Here is an 18,539-nt window from a genome sequence, read left to right on the forward strand (position 1 = left end):
GCAGACAAACGTTTGTTCAATTGAAAGGTGCGTTCATGGCTGCCCCGGCTCTCGGACTACCAAACCTGGAAAAACCTTTTGAGTTGTTTGTTTATGAGAAACAGCAAATTGCTTTGGGAGTACTGATTCAGAAGATTGGATCCTGGAAAAGGCTGGTAGGGTATTTTTCCAAGCAACTAGACCAAGTAAGTAAAGGTTCATGTTTGCGGGCGGTGGCAGCTACTGTAATACTCATACAAGAGGCACGGAAGTTAACCCTGGGGCAGAAGCTGATTGTTCAGGTACCACATGCGGTGGCTACTGTTTTAGAGCAAAAGGGGGGGCATTGGTTGTCCCCTAGCCGAATGATGAAATATCAAGCTGTTTTATTAGAACAGGATGATGTAGAATTAAAAGTGACTTCGGTACTGAACCCAGAAACCTTGTTACCTTTACCGAGTGAGGTAGAATTAGAACATGACTGTTTGGCAACAATTGAACAAGTTTATTCTAGCCGAGCGGATTTAAAGGATGAACCTATAGACTCAGCAGAAATGAATTTATTTGTGGATGGGAGTAGTTTTGTTGATAACAGAGCTAGGAAGGCAGGATATGCTGTAATCCTAGAAGAAGTAGTTATAGAGGCAGAAGCACTCCCACCAGGAACAATAAAGAAAGGAAATACACCGGAGGATTATTGGCAAATTGATTTTTCTGAGCTTCCCAGGCAAGTTGGGTACTGGTATTTGTTGGTACTAGTGGATACCTTTTCTGGATGGCCCAAAGCTTTTCCCTGTCATACCAACCAGGCATGGAAGGTAGTGAAGGTATTACTAAGGGAAATTATTCCAAGGTTTGGAATCCTGATTGGAATGTCATCAGATAGGGGACCACACTTTGTGGCAGAAGTGTTTTGGACTTTAGTAAGGGTTTTAGGGGTAAAATGGGATTGGCATACCCCTTGGAGACACCAATCAAGTGGGCAAGTAGAGAGAATGAATCAAACATTAAAAAGACAGATGAGCAAGATTTGTCAGGAAACACAATTGAAGTGGCCGGATGCTCCCCCTTTAGCTTTGTTGAGGGCCAGGATCATTCCTAGGTCAAAGGAGAAAGTTAGCCCATTTGAAATATTTTATGGGCGACCTTACCAGAGTTTGTCTCGTGAGCCAGGGAATGAGATAATATTAGGAAAACAGCATACCAAGGAATATGTAATCTCTCTAGGAAAAGTTCTTTCTTCCCTTAATAGGTATCTGCATCAGAAGACACCTGTCGGGCTGGATACAGTAGTTTCAGACAGGTCTATGAAAAACTGGAGTGATGAACCCTTGAAAGAAAAGTGTAAAGGACCCTTTCAAGTTCTTTTAACAACTTATACAGCTGTGAAATTAGAAGGAGTGAAGCCTTGGATTCATTATACCAGAGCTAAGAAAGGTTTGGCACCTGATAACTGGGAAATAGTTTCCCAGGGACACGATCTGTTAAAGCTGAGATGTAGAATAAAGCAATATCTCCTCTCTAAACTACTTCTGGTTCTGAGAGCTTTTATTTCAGGTAACAACAGGACATAGGAACAAAAGAGAGGGGAAAACCAGAATGTAAAGGAAAGAAAAGCAAAGGAAAAGAGTTGTAAGGAAGGGGTGGAGAGAGAAATGAGTATGAGGTGAGCAGAAGTAAGAGAGGTGCAGGACAAAAGGCATGAAACCAGCAGGGAGGAGTAACAGAGCTGAATAACTCAGTCTTTATTCCAGCTTGGGAGGGGCAAGTGGGAGTGAGACTTAGCAGGATGCACTAAGGGTGGGATTTGTCTTGGGTTTTGCCCAAGGTCGTTTTTCCCTATTTTCATAATGGTGTAATGTCTCTTAACCTGCCCTACGCTCAGACAAGAGCAAAGGATTAATCACAGAATCACAGAATCATAGAACCTTCATGGTTGTAAAGGACCTTTGAGATCACCAAGTCCAACCATACACATACCAAAAAAACCGAAAACCCCCAAACAAACAACCTACAATCTCTGCCCTTCAGAGCATGCCCTGAAGTGCCACATCTAGACGTTTCTTAAACACCTCTAGGGATGGTGACTCAACCACCTCCCTGGGCAGACTGTTCCAGCGCCTGACCACTCTTTCAGTAAAGTAATTCTTCCTAATATCTAATCTAAACCTCCCCTGCCACAGCTTCAGACCATTTCCTCTGGTCCTGTCATTATTCACCTGGGAGAAGAGGCCAACACCCACCTCTCTCCACCCTCCTTTCAGGTAGTTGTAGAGGGCAATGAGGTCTCCCCTCAGCCTCCTCTTCTCCAAGCTAAACATGCCCAGTTCCCTCAGCCTCTCCTCATATGACTTGGTCTCCAGACCCCTCACCAGCCTGGTAGCTCTCCTCTGGACATGCTCCAGCGCTTCAATGTCCCTCTTGTACAGAGGGGCCCAGAACTGAACACAGTACTCGAGGTGAGGCCTCACCAGTGCCGAGGACAGAGGCACCATCACTTCCCTATTCCTGCTGGCCACGCTGTTCCTGATACAAGCCAGAATGCTGTTGGCCTTCTTGGCCCCCTGGGCACACTGCTGGCTCATGTTAAGCTGGCCGTCCACCAGCACCCCCAGGTCCTTTTCTGCCAGGCAGATTTCCAGCCACTCTTCCCCAAGCCTGTAGCGTTGCTTGGGGTTGTTGTGACCGAAATGCAGGACCCGGCACTTGGCCTTATTAAACCTCATACAGTTGGCCTTGGCCCATTGATCCAGCCTGTCCAGGTCCCTCTGTAGGGCCTTCCTACCCTCAAGCAGGTCAACACTCCCACCTAGTTTGGTGTCGTCTGCAAACTTACTGAGGGTGCACTCAATCCCCTCATCCAGATCATTGACAAAGATATTAAACAAGACTGGCCCCAAAACTGAGCCCTGAGGGACACCACTGGTGACCGGCTGCCAAGAGGATTTCACCCCATTAATCCCAACTCTCTGGGCACGGCCATCCAGCGAATTTTTTAACCCAGCGAAGAGGACACTTGTCTATGCCATGATTCGCCAACTTCTCCAGGAGAATGCTGTGGGGGACTGAGGAGAAATAACTGGACTCCAGATTGTCCAATGTGAATCAACAGAAGCCGTTTATTAAGCACAGATCATCATCTTTTATACCCTGTGTTGTAGCCGTACATGCCACTTGCTTGTTTCTGATTAGCTAGTTACACCATCCACGCGCTGTCCATGCAGTTCATTCACAGATCAGATTGGTTACAAGAATTCACATAGTAAATTGCTTAGTCATTAGCACAACATGTTTTCTACCTTCTCAGTTCCCGTTTTTCCCATGTACTAATTCCATCTTCTACCACCTGTTTTGCCCTTAATCTAATCTCTCATAGTAGGGAGGCTGGCTCACATGACCATTTTCTCTCAGATACATTCCTACAATACCCCCTTTTTCTTCTTGTGCCAGCCAGACCTTATGCATGGCATTTTCTATCATGTCAGTCACTTTGCGGAGAACACACGAGGCTACCATAATCAATAATAATATAACCAACAGTAGCATGAGCCCTTGCTTTAGTAAGTCTGATAACCATCCCGTTATACCCCATGAGTTTAACCAATCATTTAAACCATTTTTGACTGCTTTTAATTTGGACATGTTATCCTTCAGCTCCCGTAACTGCTTATGAATGGATGATGAGTGGTCGGAAAGGTTCATACAACACATACCTTCAAAATCTTCACATCGATGGCCCAGAGCTAACAGCAAAAAATCAATAGCCACTCGATTTTGCAACGTAGCATGCCGAATGCTATCAGCATCAGTAAGCAAGCTAGATATGATTTCAGCTGTAAGGTTTATCTGTTTACTTGCCCAACACCCTATCTTATTCAACATATTTAATGCCATTGCTGTTCCTAGCGAAGGAAGAATACTTAGCCCTATTCTTTGTCTGAGATTCGAAAATGTTATATGGTCATCACAGGATGGAGTGGAGGTATGAACTGTTCTCTTGGCTCTGTGGTTACTGTGTGCTCTGCTCACTGGGTCTTTGGCCGTACGCAGGCCTCTGCTCGTAGATCTGCCACATCTCCCCCTTTTTTGTTTAACACCAGACCATTTATTAACAAGGTCGCCATGACTTGTGCTTCTACTCGTTGTGACGCTCTTAGCAGGTTATATACTAAACACAATTAAAAACAGAATCAAAAAGAACCCTGCTAAGGCAATAAATACCCAGATTCCTAAATTTAGCCCAGAAAGCCAATTTCTTTGGATTTACCCACGAGAAATCCTTTTGTAATATTTCAAATACATTGTGGTTCATTAAGTCTTGAATCTTTAGTATTTGAGCTTTTAGCTGATCATGTAAAGGACGAATATTTTGTTGCAATGACATGTCAAAAGCACCTTGGAGATGGTGTTTAACCATTTCCCAGCCATGTAGCAACGTATTCCAGGGGAGAGATGTAACACAAAGTCTTCAAGAGTTGTACTCCCAATCACAATACAGAGAAAGACGTGTTTTTAATGCATTTTGCCGATTCCCTATCCATATTACTGCTGTTTTATACCTTACTCGCGTTAAATTTACACAATAAGATTGATTACATTCTTGTATACTTGCATTTTGAGCCGAAGCAAACATACGGATGAGAAGTACAAATCATTACAGAATTGTCTTGCTCACAACTTCTATTTGTTGCAGTATTATCTGTGGTTAGCATGCACCTCGACTTAAGGTGCTTATAATACACCTTCGGTTGTTCAGGCCATTCAACAGTTCTTACGAAATGTCGATCTACTGCTGTGGATGACAAAGAAGACATGTTTAGAAAATTTAAAACATGAGTTGCTTTATACAATCACTCTTGAGGTGTCATACCTATGGGATTCCCCTTTTTTGTTTAGCAAGCATGGTTTTTAAAGTATGATGCATACGCTCCACAATTGCTTGCCCAGTTGGTGAATGAGGAATACTGGTGACATGTTTATTACCCCATATCTGTAAAAAAAAAGGCCTGTACTTTAGCGGACACATAAGCTGGTTCATTATCAGTTTTTATAGTTTTTGGTACTCCCATGACTGCAATGCATTGCAACCAATGTCGAATAACATCACAAGCCTTCTCTCCTGTATGAGCAGTAGCTACAACAAAGTGAGAAAACATATCAACTGAAACATGTCCAAATTCCATAATGCGCGTAACATCGGATTGCCAAAGTTCATCAGGTGTAAGGCCTTGCGGGTTAACCCCCGCAAATGATGGCAGAGGAGCCAGCTGCTGACTGTGAAAGTGACTGTAATAGTCTGTGCTAGGGGAAAGAGTAATTTATTTGCCCAATATAATGTACTAAGGCAATTTGTAGGTTAAGACTTTGTGATAACCAAGGGTCAAGGTCATCCTTTTTGATGGGGACACGTATGTGGCTTGGATCCATTCCAGAAAGCTGGTGACAGCACAAACGACCCTGGAAAAACAATCGTGGTAACATTTCAATCATCATAGTTACTGGTTTTTCAAAGGTATGTGGCAAAAATACCCACTCTAATGCAGTCAGGCTCTTTGCGAGTGCATCATCCCACTGTCCTATCAGGGCGTAAGGTTGAAATTCTTGTAGGAAGGTGTTCAATGCGTCTTGCAGCAGTAGTAGACTATATGTTATCTTGCAACATGCTGTAATGCCTTCAGAGCTGTTGGGGTTAATGAACATAGAACTTATGGGGGGGTGGGCGGGGGCAGACACAGTGCTTCAGGACATCCCCTGTATCTTCAAAGTGTGCTCATGTCTCTCTCCCCCTCGCTCATGTCTCTCTCCCCCTCTCTGACCCGAGACAGCCCCCCTATATCCTGCATTGGATTGAGTGGAGAAGTACAGGCTAGAGTCGCTGCATGCATGGCCAGTGCATGCAGCAAGTCCCACCAGACTCTCCTGCACTGGACTGAGTAGAAAAGTACAGGCTAGAGTCGCTGCACACGTGGCCAGCATATGCAGCGAGTCTCACCAAACTCATGATCCAGCTTTGCTAACAGCAGCTGTCTGATACGTGACTACATTGTTGTAATCCCTTCTTGTTATCTTCTTCTGTGAAGGTCGGGTTCTCATGGACACACACATAGTTTTTAGAGCAACATATTCTACAACTCGTACAAGGGTACGATGCAAAGCAGCATTTACAGCTGATCATATAATGCTTATTAAACACAGCAAACAGCATACTAAACAGACAAATTCCTGCAACTGGACATGGATGGATGTGGAGTGGTCACTTAGATTCATACAACACAATCCTTTAAAATCTTGACAACCATGTCTGTGAGCTGAAAGCAAAAAATCAGTAGCAGTTCTGTTTTGCAACATCGCATATCGAATACTATCTACATCTAGCAATAACTCAGAAATACTAGTAGCATTACTAAACTTATCCTTGGCAGCAAGAGAGTCCTTGTTATCAAGAATCCTTGGCAGCAAAAGTCCTTGTTAGCAAGAGCGCATGCGGACTCCCTGTTCTTGCTGGTACTGTGCTTTGATCTTCTTCCACAACAGGCCAAGATTCTCAAGCAGCTAGATAAGGTGTCTGTGAGTCCATTACAGGCTTATGTCATCCAAATGTTTTTCTTGCCAGCACCCGAGACTGAATAACAATTGGTGTGATATATGTGTTTTCCAGCACCCAGGTGCGAGTCCCTTGAGTGTATTTACAATCTTCCTTGACGATCTTCCGTTGCTTTCCCATATTCCACCCCCTTGCTCAAGAGACCGCTTCTGCTGGGGTTCATTTTAGTCTTGCAGGGTATAACACAGAGCAATCTACTAAGGCATGCAATAACATAGACACATATAGGAAACAACCAAAAACATATCTCTATGGTACTGCTTTGAATCTGGTGTCCTATTTCTCTTTTTCTGATGCTTTCTTGTAGCGCGTATGGCATACTTTTGTGCTAACGTGGCACATTTCCCATCTAATTGTTCCTGTTTGGTTTCTTTTTTTCTTTTTTTCTTTTTTTTCTTTTTTTCTTTTTTCTTTTTTCTTTTTTCTTTTTTCTTTTTTCTTTTTTCTTTTTTCTTTTTTCTTTTTTCTGTTTTCTTTTTTTTAGTTTTTTTCTTTTTTTTTTTTTCCCATCACTTACGACTGACATAAAAGTCTGCCTTTGCAACGAGAGCTCAGTTTCTCATTTTTCCTTAAGTTTCTCATTTTCCTACAGAGCATCCTATAGATTTTGGCTCAACTCCTTTTCCCAATCAACCATGATCTTCTAGACAAACAACAAACAACCAGCGATATGCCCTGCACGGACGAGCCATTCTTGAGAGCGTAAATGTGTCGGCTGGTGAAAACTCCCCCAATATTTCAGGACTTCCATCGGTTCTACAGCCCATCCTGGTGTATCTACCTGCCGTGCGCTCGCCTTATGCCTAAACACTGTGTATATACAAACTTCTTCACTTGACGGAGTGTCAGCCCTAGTTGCATACGAGAACAGTACCACACCGGGCAGAACACCTGCTCAAGGGGAGTCACCTAACGACACTGCACACAACAAAAAACAAACAGTAGCACACATGCTGATCAGCAGGTATAAGCTGGCGCCCACACTTACACAGCAGACATACAAAACCAGCACTTCTATCTCAGGGAGACGACTGGGGAGGGGAGGGGGCGAGGCGAGCAATGTCAGGAGCAAACAGCTCCGGCTCTGTCCTTCTCTGCTGACACTCTGCCTCCTCCATCAGCCTCAGGTGGAGCAGAGGGGATCAGCAGGGGATCGTCCCAGACCTTCGGACCTGGCCTGTTCGATCCTCCTCCCGTGGGTTGTAATGCTGCAAAAGCCCTGGCTGCTGTGGCTCGCTCCGCCTTCATATCTTGTAAGGTCGATAACACCAACCACCATGTCGTCGCTAACGGTGATGCCTCTTTGTCTCCTTTACTTATCACTTCCCACAGTTTTTTCCCAACAGCCTCCCATATTTCTGGTTTAAAAGCTGTCTGGGGCTCTGGTGCGAATCCGTTCTCTCTGCACCAGATATTAACCACCTTCGGAGCATACGCTCATCATATTTCACCCCTCTCTTAGAGAGGATATGCAGGAGAAGTCTTAATACAGCCCCTTCTTCTTTTGTTACTTGTTGCCCCATCTCCTGCCCTGACTGCTCACCTCTCTCTGGGTGTCCGTGGCCACGTCGTCTGTTTCCTCTATTCCGGATTGCCGCCCAATCCGCCTGGTCTCAGTCCAGCTGAGCCGTCCTCCAGCCGGTGGATTCTCCTTCTGGGTCTTCCGCCCCTCGCATTCCGTTGCTCAAGCCAAGCGCCGATCGGTATCACATCGGGGTCACCATCTGAGGAGAAATAACTGGACTCCAGACGATCCAATGTGAATCAACAGAAGCCGTTTATTAAGCACAGATCATCATCTTTTATACCCTGTGTTGTAGCCGTACACGCCACTTGCTTATTTCTGATTAGCTAGTTACACTGTCCACGCACTGTCCATGCAGTTCATTCACACATCAGATTGGTTACAAGAATTCACATAGTAAATTGCTTAGTCATTAGCACAACATGTTTTCTACCTTCTCAGTTCCCGTTTTTCCCATGTACTAATTCCATCTTCTACCACCTGTTTTGCCCTTAATCTAATCTCTCACAGTAGGGAGGCTGGCTCACATGGCCATTTTCTCTGAGATACATTCCTACAGGGGATGGTGTCAAAGGCCTTACCGAAGTCCAGATAGACAACGTCCACAGCCTTCCCCGCATCCAGAAGGCGGGTCACATAGTCATAGAAAGAGATCAGGTTGGTTAAGCAGGACCTCCCTTTCCTAAACCTGTGCTGGCTGGCCCTGATCCCTTGGCTGCCCTGCACTTGCCGTGAGAGCTCACTCAAGATGATCCTCTCCATGATCTTTCCTGGTACCGAGGTCAGGCTGACAGGCCTGTAGTTCCCCGGATCCTCCTTCCGACCCTTCTTGTAGATGGGCGTCACATTAGCCACCCTCCAGTCATCTGGTACCTGCCCTGTTGACCAGGATTGTTGATAAATGATGGAGAGAGGCTTGGTGAGCTCTCCCACCAGCTCCTCGAGTACTCTTGGGTGAATCCCATCCGGCCCCATTGACTTGTGTGCGTCTAGGTGCAGAAGCAGATCACTGACTACTTCCTCCTGGATTATGGGTGGGCTGTTCTGCTCTCCGTCCTTATCTTCCAGCTCAGGAGGCTGGATGCCCTGGGGATAGCTGGTCTGACTATTGAAGATGGAGGCAAAGAAGGCATTAAGTATCTCAGCCTTCTCCTCGTCCTTGGTTGCAACTTTCCCCCCCGGCATCCAGTAAGGGATGGAGATTCTCCCCGACTCTCTTTTTGTTGATGTATTTATAAAAGCTTTTTTTGTTGTCCTTAATGTTAGTGGCCAAGTTGAGCTCCAGCTGGGCTTTTGCCTTCCTAATTTTCTCTCTGTATAACCTAACGAGATCTCCGTACTCCTCCTGAGTTGCCTGTCCCTTCTTCCAAAGGTGGTAAACCCTCCTTTTATTCCTAAGTCCCATCAGAAGATCCTTATTCATCCAGGCTGGCCATTTTCCCCGCCCTTTAGACTTGCGACACTTGGGGACAGCTTTTGGAATCAGTAAGAGAAACTTCCTTGTCTAGAAAAAGTTTTCCTCCACAAAGGAAAGCAGAAACAATGTTGATGTTTCTCAGTGTCTGTAACTTTGGTAGCTGTGTGACGATCTTCATAAAAATAATGAAAAAAGTAAGGCAAAAATTGCTTTTTGTGTTTAAATAATAGTATGGTGATAATAGGACCTCATAGGGACAACAAATTGAATTTAAAAACTACATAACTGAGTCCCTCCCCCCCCATTTTATCCTTTCTTTCCGTAAACACTCACTACTGTGGTAATTATATACTTAAATGCTACAGAGTAGATCTCAAGCAAGGCAAACATTTTCAGAAGGGATTTTGAGAAATGCAGCACTAATGCCCTGTGTCAGTGTTTCATGCCAGTGATTCCTTCTCCTGAGCCTTGAAAGTAAGAAGGCTTGTCTACATGAAGTTTTCTTTCACTTTGCTTCCCCCACTGCCTTGACCTTATCTGACCAAGCTTATAGGAAACTTTGTACCTAGTACACCAGTGGAAATTCTGCATGTCAAGATACATCTTAATCCCACATTACCATGCAGTTATCTTTGTTTTGGATTACCTACTGGTGACCTACACGTGATATGAATCAGTGCTGATGTCAGGGACTGCACAAGTACAGAAGATTTTGTACCTGGCAGTGAGGGAGCCACCCCATTGAGCAACTTCTGAACAACCTTCATGAGAAATCTGTGACATGTTTTAAAATCCCCTGGACCAGAGCCGGAGTCATAATTATCTGACAGCACACTTACAGAATAAGCATTTGTCAGAATGATTTATAACACTGTACCATAGCTGGAGTTTGTATATAATCCTATACTGATGGAAATGCCCAAAATCTGTCTGAGCTGAGAGAGTTTGCAATATCTGTTGGAGGGTGCATTTGCTATATTTGTTGTTTGTTTGGGGTTTGGAGGGAGGGGGTGTGTGGGTTGGGTTTTTTTATAATTTGTGTACTAATTTGTGTTGACTGAAACTTATCCTGGTTATGAAACAAAATGAGGTCTGTAGCCATTCTCTAATGTGAAAGGCTGGTCAACTACATTAAATTAAAACCAAGTCTTTTATTTAATATTTATACAGTGTTTATATATATATTTATTTTTTTAAAAAGTATTAAAAATACATTTGTAATACAGTTATTCAGTACTTTTTCTCTCCCATTCGAACTTCTTCTGTGTGGTTTATTTTGTGAGACATAAAGAAACCAGACAAAGATTTGCCATGAAGAAAATTAATAAGCACAATCTCATCCTCCAAAACCAGATTCAACAGGCCTTTGTTGAGTGCGATATCCTGATGTTTGCAGAAAATCCATTTGTTGTCAGCATGTATTGCTCCTTTGAAACAAGATGTCATTTATGCATGGTCATAGAATATGTAGAAGGTAAAGTGTTCTGTTTTACAGAGGAAAAAGAGGGTTTTCTTACACCAAGAAAGAAAAATAAGCTGTATGGTACTTGCATTAGAAAGGCCCTCCTCTGTACTCTGGCAATACAGATTTAGGATCTAAATCCAACAACAAGGTGGCTTTTTTCCCAGTCATCATCTACTGGTGAGAGCTTGTAAAACACTTGTGCTCCAGCTATAATGGGAAATAATTCCTCTTTGAATAAGTTCCTCATGGACTGTAATCGTAAGTGTCCTAGCATTCAAAGTTCATGTGGAAATGCTGTTTGCTTTTCTGGAGTTAAAAATTTCATTAGCATGTTTGGGGTATTTGTAATAGTTATTTTTACAAAGAAAGAGGGAAGAGGAAGCAATTTGAAAAGGTACTAATGCTGAAGGAAGACAGTGGACAGAGACAGTGTGAGATGAGATACCCAGACTATGGTTGTGTGTGTGTGTGTTTGCTTTTTTAAATTTTTTTTTAAAGTAGCAGCACAGGCTTTATTGGTTTCCAGCTGAACCCACTGCTTGCTTGAATTGCTTGCTCCCAGCTTCACACTGTTTTTCCAGTACAGTAGTTTGTGGGTTTACATGTTCAGTTGGATCATCTGACTGGAAACTAAATATTTATGACTACAGTTTGTGTCTACTTATACTGATACACCTAAGAATTTACAGCGTCATTTATAACATTTGTCCTGTTTTCACAGGTGGAGACTGTGCTACTTTGATGAAGAATATGGGTCCCTTACCTGTAGAAATGGCAAGGATGTACTTTGCAGAAACTGTTCTGGCCTTGGAATACCTTCATAATTATGGAATTGTACACAGGGATTTGAAACCAGACAAGTATGTATATATAATATAACCAAAAGAGGACTTTGAAACTGTTAGATAAAATATGAAAGGTGTAAATTTGCTATGCATGAAATGTTTTTGTTATGGTGAATGTTATGTAGATTCACAATTTCTGCGCAATATGTGCATTTTCATTACCTACAGTTACAGAGGATGTGTTTTTTCCAAAAGTGCTCTTTAAAATCCTTTAAGATGGGAGGGGCTATCAAAGTAGCTAAAGAAAACTGTACTTACTCTTCTGGCTGAAATGGAGGGAAATGCATTTTGGTCATTAAGAAAATATCTTTCAAAGTATGCTTAAAACACTGTTTAATACAAAGTATCATCAACTTGCAGATATTTGTATATACAAAGATAAGATTGACCAGATGGGAAATCTTTCTTGTTTCATTTTTTTTCAATATTTAGAAATACAGTATATCTCCTATACATGTAAATAACATTACAGCAAGAAGCTGTAGTGAAAAGTATGACTGTTGTATCCCCATTAATCTTTTCCCTGTTTCATATTAAAGAAAAAAAAAAGAATTGGAGTCACATCTCTTGAGTGACAATACCTTCATAGCATGATAACCTCAGGCCAGTGTAGTGTTAGTTACCAGCTATCTTAATACCTGAGGTTTTTTTCAAATTAATGACCCAGCTTGTTACAGACAGAAAATGCCCATCTCACTTCAAAAGCTAAATTTATTCTATTCTAGATCTTTCAGAATTATGACTCTTTCTTTTTGTTTGAAGCATCTAACATTCAACTCTCAGCACTTGTATGGTTCTATAAAATGATGTGCAATTGCATATGAGAAGTTTGTTTACATCTGGTAATAATAGTAACAAACGTAAGACTATCAGATTTTTAACCTGTTTATTTTGTACCTGGTTAAATTACTTTTTAAGCTGTCTTTATATTTTTGCCATCCTGAAACATTTTTCTCCAAGAATAATACTAAGCACATAATGTTGAATTATATCACAGTAACTTCAGATCATTCTAATTTTCAGTTTATTGGTGAAATCCATGGGCCATATAAAGCTTACAGACTTTGGCCTGTCAGAGGTGGGACTAATGAGTTTGACTACCAATCTGTATGAGGGTCACATTGAGAAGGATGCCAGAGAATTCCTTGACAAACAAGTAAGACACAGCTTTTTTCATTTCTATGTCAAGTGTTCAAATGAAGTGATGTTTTGCCAGCAGAATGTACTGTAATACCGTATAAACTGTTGTTATTTCTGCATCGATGTTCCAGTTGTGTATGTCAGTTACTTTTACTGATGCCCTGCAGATTATTCTAGTCTTTTTTCTTTCTGCATTAGGATCTATTAGTAAGATGAACAATCTAATTGTGTGCACGCAAATCTGTGAGAGACACAAATGTAAAACTGTTTTTATAGGGAATTCAGAAGTCTCAGCAGATACTTGTGGAGCTCATGATGCATTGTACAACCAATAGCTCATTTCCCTTTAACCATGCCTCATTATCATTGCTCACAATCTGTTCACTGCAAAAGTTACTTAAGATAAAACCATCACAACTTTCATGTAAAGATAAGGACATATTTAAGTTAAATAAAATATTTGCTGTGATGGACTCCCATGTACGAAAAGCAAAATGTCCTTTGCGTAACAGACATGCAAATTTGATTATGATGCCCATAAATCATAGAATCATAGCATGCTTTGGGTTGGAAGAGACCTTAATCATCTAGTTCCAACCCTCCTGCCACAGGCAAGGACACCTCCCACTAGACCAGGTTGCTCAAAGCTCCATCCAGCCTGGCCTCGAACACTTCCAGGGATGGGGCATTCACAGCTTCTCTGGGAAACCTGTTCCAGTGCCTCACCACCATCAGAGTAAAGAATTTCTTCCTAATATCTAATCTAAATCTACATTCTTTCAGTTTAAAACCACTACCCCTCATCCTATCGCTCCACTCCCTGATAAAGAGTCCCTCCCCGTCCTTCCTGTAGGCCCCCTTTAGGTACTGGAGGTCGCTATAAGGTCTCCCCGGAGCCTTCTCTTCTCCAGGCTGAACAACCCCAACTCTCTCAGCCTGTCTTCATAGGAGAGGTGCTCCAACCCTCTGATCATCTTTGTGGCCCTCCTCTGGAGTCTCTCCAACAGGTCCATGTCCTTCTTAATCCATTCTCCGCCCAGCCTGTGTTTGTGTTTGGGATTGCCCCGACCCACATGCAGGACCTTGCGCTTGGCCTTGTTGAACTTCATGAGGTTCACACGGGCTCACCTCTCAAGCCTGTCCAGGTCCCTCTGGATGGCATCCCTTCCCTCCAGCGTGTCAACCACTCCATACAGCTTGGTGTCATTGGCAAACTTGCTGAGGGTGCATTCAAATATTAGATAGGTCATTCTAAAAACATTAGATGGTATGCAAACTCAGCTGACTAATACCTACAGAATTCCATGTTTCCACATTATTTTTCATTTCAAGAATTATAAATGATGTGATATAGCTAGTACCACTAGACTTATTTTACCATCATGCTTATTTTCTTTCTTTTAGGTCTGTGGTACACCATAATACATAGCTCCTGAAGCGATACTGAGAAAAACGGAAAACCAGTGGACTGGTGGGATATGGGAATTAGTCTTTATGAATTTCTTGTTGGGTGTGTGCCATTCTTTGGAGATATACCAGAAGAGCTGTTTGGACAAGTAATCAGTGGTGAGGATCATCACAAAAGAACAGAAGTTTTAGCTTGCTGTGAAACATTTCAATTTATATTAATAGTAAAGATATTCACAACTTTACTGATACACTAGGTTTTCAAGCTAGTTTTGCTCAAAAAAAAAGGCACCATTATTGCAATCTATAATTTGCTGTCAAAGCAATAAGAATAAATTTGGATTAAAATCTGAATTTACCGTATATTGTTGCCCGGTACAGAAATGCAGTAAAGTACAATAGTTAAGCTACACTGTTTGAAAAAGAAAAGTAGTATTAGTAGAAAAGTCATGCCACTATGGCACAGCGTTTTCAGTCTTTAGTAGAGAAGTTACACTAGATAATAAACGGTTAACATAAATTTGCATAAATGGGAAAATCCCTCATGGCACAATGAAGAAATTAACAAAGATGTAATAAAACTCTAAAACATATGACTCCCGAATAATAAATAATGGGAAAGAAGGAAACCAATTCACAGATTGTTAATGATTTCATTGGTGACTGTTGTAGTGTAATGTTAGTCCTGTAACAGCTGTTCTTTTTTCATTTAAAATTCAATAACCTTTTAGATATTAACCTGCAAGCTGACCCTAAGTATTGTTATGTGGCTTGTGGCAAAACTGAATGATAATTAAACAGAATAATTTACTATCCTGCCTGCTGTTTCCATAAATTTTCCAGATGCATAGATGTAGAAGGCTTCTATTTATGCCAGAAGTTTAACAGAATGGCACCTCTATTACTGAATATTTCCCAGTCTGTTTTATGGTCTGCTTAAAAGGTCCATTAGCTAAGACCAAAAAACCCAAACCAAACAAACAAAAAACCCAATAGAAACAAAACTAACCACACCTCTGGTTCCTTGTTCTCTGAGAATGCAACAAATTCCCTGTTGTACATAAGGAGACATTCTGTCATCATCTTGCTTATATCCATCTCTGAAGTTGAAAGCCAGGCATGTTTATAAACGGTAATGAAATAGATTTGTGAGTTGCTTCTAGTATATGACATCTTTGTACAACATCCTAGCTGCATATGGATTTATAACCATGCTGTTTTCTGATGTGATACACCAAGGAGTGGCAAGGAGAATCAACTGTTTAATTAACACAAGCAGCAAATGCTGGCTTTGTTCTTTATGCCTCACAGCTGTGATGCATATTCATGCTTTATTTTCCAAATCAGGTTTAAACTACAGTGGAAGCTGTAGGCAGGTAAACATGGAAATAACTCATGGTTTTATTGCATTTCCAGACACATGCATATGTGTTTTTATCTTTATGCTCTCTGACTAGGAGGAGGAGAGGGAATAGTCTAAAATTAATGACAAAATTTGCACTTCAGACTTTATTTCACATGTTGCATTAATTTTGCATTTTGTAAACCAAATTCTCATGTGTTACAATCTAGCTGATGCTTATGTAAATAACTTTATCTGTTTGAATGTGTCCACTTATCTTCCAGAAATTATCTGTAGAAGTGTATGTTTGTAAACCTGATCCATTCCCACTCACTCTCCAAGACTGACGGTCAGCTTAGTTTCTTGTTTTGATATCGACTTGTCAGGCTTTTTTCTTTTTTTTTTTAACAACCTTACTTACTGAAATCTTTCTTACTGTCAATATCTACAGGAGAACTTTTGTTGGATAAGATTCCTGTGCTAACATATATGGTCCCCTTGTATTCAACTGTAAAAGCCATGTTAAAAAATCCTAACTATATAGCATAGACTTTTATTCCAGTTTCTGTGGGTGAAATCTACATTCTACATTAAAATCTACTTTAAAATCTTGCCCCTTCGTTTTAGCTCCTTTCTTCTTCATTGTAGGTTGTCTTTCCTTCCTCCAAGTTGTATGAGTACAGCCATGGGAGGCCTCAGTGTAAACTTAGATGCCTAAAATGATCATGGTTAAAAATAACCCTCCAGAAACAGGTTACATTTCATGCCTGTTTATTTCAGTACCTTTCTTTAAACTCTGAAATGCAAAGATTAATCTCATGTGTAGCTTCTGATCATTATTTCTCCAATGATGATCATTTTGAAGGAAAAAATCTAGATCATCTAATTACAACAAAATCCTTAAGAGTCTTCTGTATTTCCTGAGCTTCTAGTAGTATTCTGTTTCTCTGATGCCAAAATCCTTGTACCTCCCAAGAAACTTCTGCAGAGTTTTGTCTCAACCTGCAATATATTACATTTGTAGAGGCAGCTTTTGTTAAAAATCAGACAAAACTTGCTGTGTAAGCTTTTATAAAGTTCATTTCATATTGAAACTAGCACAATTTTCCATTGTTTAGTTTAAATTAATGTTTGGCAGAATTCTTATTCAGCCTTACCTGGATGCTGCAGGGCTTTAATATCTTGAATGCAAGATTTAGATACAACTTGCTATGAAGTGCAAAAGCCTTAGTAGTATAAGAGTCAGTAGAGTGAGGTTTTTTTCCTCTGAAGTACGAGAGACTTGGAAAAAAGCTACATTGGCATGTATCTCTCCAGAGCGGAGTCCAATACTTCATCCCTTAGTCATGGGAGTAAGGCTTCAATGAATCTACTAGCATTAGAGAAGGATTACAGATGTACTGCTTGGTCAGTCATGTCAGCTGTGTCCATCTTATCAGTAGTTTCTGTGGAACAGAACTAAAATTTAAACCATAATGACTGGGGGGGAGGAAGGGACAACATAAGCATACTCTAGTGTTTTGCAATACTTTTCCATGAGCCAAGCATTCTTGTATTCTGTTGTTAAACACGGTTTTGGGTTAAAGGATACTTCCAAGGAAAAGGGGACCATAAAAATATGTTTATGGAGTCTGTATAAAGAGTATTAAAATCAGAAGTAATTGGTATGGAACAGAGAGCAACTTGAAAAAGTTGCCTTAACTCTGGCTTTCTTGCTAGCTCACTATGAGAGCTTTTACACAGTTTCTGATGAATATTGGGATCAGACCTTAATAATAACAAACAACTTCCTGTTTTGCTAGATGAAATCAACTGACCTGAAAAGGATGAAGCACCACCTCCAGATGCCCAGGATCTGATTACCCTGCTGCTCAGGCAGAATCCTTTGGAAAGACTGGGAAAAGGTTAGGAGGCACTATTTTAAATTGTTAGTGTGCTAGAAATAGCTTCTACATTTGACATTGGGAGCTTCTGTTAACCTATTTGTTTTGCTCAGGAAACAACTGTCAGAGCAAGTAGCATGACAACATGTTATCATAGCAGAGGCTATTTTATCGATTTAAACTAGTAATATGAGCTTAACAAGATGATGACTGTCCTTTTGTGGAGTTTACATGTGGTCGTTCGCATTTATTCTTCTCTTTCTTTGACAAGTAAAACAGAAACCTCTCAAAGACCTAGTTAGCTGTTGGATAGGGTTCCTTCATGAATACAGTATTAAATAACTAAACACAGAAATAAAGAAGGGGAATCAATACAAAACTGATGCTTCTTTTTCCAGAAGTATCTTAACCTGGCAAATTAGTTCCTCCAGGCTTTAGGGTGGTTGATGAGTACTCAAACTAATTATTCAGAAATTACTGTCTTAGGTTGTCATGTGAAAGGTCTTGTCATTCTCATTCACCACTACTGCCTTGCATGAAAAAGAATAAAACCAAAAGTGTGAATGTTAAGGAAGTAAATGGATATCGGTGAGAATGCAAGCTGCCAGCTTATTCCACTGTAGTTATTCAGTGCTTTCCATTTCAAGTGAAGAACCTGGCATGTGGTATTAGGAGCAGTGAGCCTGCATAGGCTAATGAAAGCACTGTGCATTTATGTAATAGAGTTTATTTGTTAGTTGATGGAGCAGGATTTATTTGGGAACGTGGGTGAGAGAGAATATTGCACATGATTTTAAAGTGTTAAAGTATGGGAGCCCTAGTCACTGACTGCCATCCCACTGGGCAAAGCACTGTGTAAACACAGAAAAAAGGCCTCCTACGTAAAAGAACCTGAATATAAAGCCATATTTTTATTTATAGTGAATACTGTA

At 41.1% G+C, this 18,539-nt stretch overlaps 1 long non-coding RNA gene across 1 annotated transcript; it reads left to right on the top strand.

The window, feature by feature from the left end:
• Positions 1-2: 2 nt before the first annotated feature.
• On the top strand, positions 3-18,145 carry LOC141735511 (uncharacterized). Its single transcript, XR_012584758.1, has 5 exons — positions 3-185; positions 11,712-11,850; positions 12,859-12,991; positions 14,380-14,541; positions 17,527-18,145. It is a non-coding gene; the product is annotated as an uncharacterized LOC141735511 (long non-coding RNA).
• Positions 18,146-18,539: the final 394 nt, after the last annotated feature.

The sequence above is a fragment of the Larus michahellis genome, chromosome W (assembly GCF_964199755.1).
Source record: "Larus michahellis chromosome W, bLarMic1.1, whole genome shotgun sequence".
NCBI classification, from domain to species: domain Eukaryota; kingdom Metazoa; phylum Chordata; class Aves; order Charadriiformes; family Laridae; genus Larus; species Larus michahellis.